This window comes from Aplysia californica, unplaced genomic scaffold, assembly GCF_000002075.1.
Source record: "Aplysia californica isolate F4 #8 unplaced genomic scaffold, AplCal3.0 scaffold00083, whole genome shotgun sequence".
Taxonomy (NCBI): Eukaryota; Metazoa; Mollusca; class Gastropoda; order Aplysiida; family Aplysiidae; genus Aplysia; species Aplysia californica.
The window spans coordinates 855,820-859,816 of NW_004797353.1; positions in this window are offsets into that span (position 1 = coordinate 855,820).

Below are 3,997 nucleotides of genomic sequence, written 5' to 3' on the forward strand. Positions count from 1 at the left end.
AACACACACACCCACAAAGAGCGTGTAACTAATATGACCCTATTGTGTTACAAGTACCGTAACATGTTTACTAAAACAAACAATCATGGCAAACTGCCTTTTCTAAAGAATACAACGTCCTGTTGATAGAGTTGAGAATTGAACTTTCAACTGACGGAAAAACAATGCAGTTCGATCTCCTTAACGCTTGTCTTGGAATTAAGAATCTGACGTTCATAGTCTTTCTTTTTACCTTCTTTTTATTTCCCTCACTCACTTTTCTTTTCTTCTATTAAATGCCCTTCGTGGGTGGTTGGCAGGTGCTCTGGTGTGGGCTTGCTCCATTTTTCTCGATCTGTCCTTCATTCTTTTAAAATTTGTTGCTCTCTTGTAAAACCTCTAATCTTCGGCATTTTCAGGACCTTAGTGATTCGAGTTGCTTGTGCCGTAAAACTCGTACTAATTACTAAAATAAGCCAGCGGCTTGTTTATCTTCCCCTAAAAGGCATACTCATAGAAGAAAGAACCCCTGTTTGTATGACTCTGCGACTTCCTTCAGAAATTGAGAGCTCATGTGCCTTCGATCTGTCAGCGGTCCTCCTCGCTACCGCAGAATTACAAAGTTCTATCTGACATTTTAAACCATTTTGAGTTACTATGACCATGAGTTCTGAAACTAAATGTTCTATCTACTTTATCACAATCGTAAGATAATTCGGATTCGATATCAAGATATTCAAAGAATTGCATTGGGAAAAGCTTCACATTTTGTGAAACTAAAAACTTTTGATGACGTCAAATTCCTCAAAAGTAGTTACGGTGCAGTTAGAACTTTCTAACTCTACGACAGCGCACTTCTACCTGACGGGAAGAGAGATTAGTTGTGAGGAAAGGTCTCACGCTTGCGGTTGGTTCTGGGTTGTAAATAAACTCTCTCTGCTCTCTATGGGCCGAGTTCATCTGGGTGACTGGTCTCTCTCTCTCTCTCTCTCTCTCTCTCTCTCTCTCTCTCTCTCTCTCTCTCTCTCTCTCTCTCTCTTTCTCGTTAATAGGGAAAGGAGAAAAAGAAGATCCCCCCCCCGCCTTTTCCCTTGAGAAGAAGCAGTTCCCCCAACAGTAACATAACTAGACATGAGCATTGACGGATCTTGACAATCGCTACCTAATAATTACACTAAACTATCTGACATTTTTGGGCGTTCTGAGTTAGGAAGACCACGCTGCCAGAAAGCAAATGCTCTGTCTGCCCTGTCCATATTGTAAGAATATTGGGAGTCGTTATCAAGATATACTTACCGGCAAAAGTAATGCGAATTCACATAACACAAGAACAAGAGAGTAAATTGAAGCAATATTTTATTTAGAGAAACAACTTTGAGGGATCTCAAAATGCACAAAACAATGTTTGAGAGTTGGGGATTTGCTTGGGAACAGATTTTGTTATTCGGCATCAATGACCTTGACCTTGGGGATAAAGTTCCTGTCAGTATCTGGTATGGACCCCATTAGCGTTGATGACAACAGTGGATTGGCAATGCATAGAGTGGACCAAGCGATTGATTTGGCAGTTGGGGACCTGCACCCACTCCTGAAGAATAGCAGCACCCAGTTGTGCACCTGTCCGGGCTCTGGGATGGAGTTGGTTGAGACGCCCCTGAAGCGTGTCCCAAAGGTGTTCTTTTGGGTTCACATCCGGTAATCGGGGTGAGTGAGGCATGGTGGGTATGTTGTTCTGCACCAGGAACTGCTGGGTAGCAGGTGCTTTATGAGGCGGGGCGTTATCCTGCTGAAAGAGGTGGTTTTGATGTCTCTGGAAAAATGGAGCAACATGGGGCTGCAGGGCTTGGTTGATGTAGCGCTGGGCCGCCACTCCGTTGCCACGTCCAGGTCCTAAATTTTGGAAGATCATGGGGCCCAGTCTTTGATTGATTCCGATTGCGCCCCATATCATCACGCTTTGACCTCCCCGCAGGTCTCTCTCCCAGATGTTATCGTCAGAGCGTTGTCCGGGGCGGCGCCAAATTCGGACCCGTCTATTTTCGGGATCGACGCAGAAGCGATTCTCGTCCCTTAAGATCATACGCTGCCACTGTCGGTTCTGAGCCCACTAGAGACGAGCTCGTCGATGATGGACGTTCAGGGGTGCTCTCTGCTTCGGACGCCGACAACACAGCCCCCTGGCCACAAGTCGGCGGCGTATGGTGCGGTCACTCACGGCTCTACCGTGCATTCCTATGGTGTTCTGGACCTGGTTCCAATCTATTACAGAATCGAATTTAGGAAGACCGAGGTACTCTATTAAACATTCTCCCCACTCGAAAATCGAACTGAGGTCCTCTGCGTACGACGGCGAGGCTCCTATCCGTTACACAACAGACTCTGGTGGTCTATAAAGTGTTCACTTTAATTTCACCCTCTAGACCGAGTGAAAAATGGATTGGGGTGCGGGATGGGGGATGAAATAAAAAGAGAAAGCGACTCAAGGGTAATGACCATAATGCCCAGAACTGAAAGTTCGAGCAGACCTTCAACATCGTATACTAACCGAGTTATAACTAACTATATCGCTGCTGCAACATCTTATTATACTATCCGAGTGGCTAAGTGAGTAGTGAGTTTAGACTCTAGTAATGTCAAGCAAGTGTCGGTGATACGCGGAACAGATAGGTGGTCACTGGAGTGTGTCCTTGAGTAAGACACGGCAACCCCAGCTCCTCTAAATACAGGGCGCTGCACAGTGGCGACACACGATGGCCTGTTTGTAAACTGTTCTGTATTTGTGTAACATTGTGTATTTGTGTTTTTATTTTTTTATGTATGTATTTATGTATGTATTTATTCGTGTATTTATGTATGTACGTATTTATAATTATGTGTTTATGTATGTAAATGTATGTTTGCCATTGTAAAACAAAGTGTCCTTCCGGGACTAACAAAGTATATAATTTATTATTTTATTATTATTGACTACATCACTGCTGCAACATCTTATTATACTAACCGAGTTATGACTAACTACATCACTGCTGCAACATCCTATACTAACCGAGTCATGACTAACTACATCGCTGCCGTGTCTGATCTCTTGGAACTCGTTGGTGCTATGCTATACTTTTCAAAGGATTTCCGTGTACTGAAGTCTTGGTAGATGTTTAGGGGGCTCTCGTGGCCTAGAGGTTCAGGTATTTGCCTCTCATTCAAAGGTCCCGGGTTAGAATCCGGGTAGCGATCCCCCCAAAAAAATATTCTTCTTAAAAATTGTCTCCTTTCACCTCCTGTCATTCTCTCTAGCAATGCTCTGTCGTCTGCTTTCGTCTCCACTTTCTGTACCCACCCCTCACCTCTTTTGCCCTCTTCTCTGGGCTCCTGACTCTTTCTGCAGCCTTTTTGCTGCTTCTCCTTGACTCCTACTTACTGCTGTCTTTCAACCACACCCTTCATCTTATGGAAGGAAAGATCTACACCTTGCCTTCTCAGACAAGGGAGAAAAATCTCGGAGGTCTCGTGTGCAAGTTGGGCACGTTAAGGCGCGTTAAAGATCTCTTGGTGGTTCAAAATCGATAGGAGTAAGCTTCGGCTGCCACCCGAGCAAAATTCGAAATTTTGTTACCCACTGAAAATGTTATGTCTCCCTCGCGCTTATATGACCTTATGCACTCGCGAGCGCCGTAAAACATGTACCCAAAAAACACAAACACAGAAAAACCCAAAGTAACCTGGAAGATGTTTACACCAAATCAATTCGACCTCTTCCTTGTCTGTTCCGTGACTTGTGTCTGTCAGCCTGTCATCGCCCCTAGTCTAGCTGTCAAAATATCATATTTAGGTTCCATTTTCTCAAGCCTGTCGTCAAGCGGTCTATAAATACATTTTTGTGTGCCTCGAGGGTGCAATTTGATAATAAATGTGATATTTTCTTGACTGTACTGCACATTGTGCAAGTTTTAGAAAATAAAGGTGCGCAACATAGATGCTGTTGGTTATTGTCTTCATCATCACCATCATTATTATTATTGTT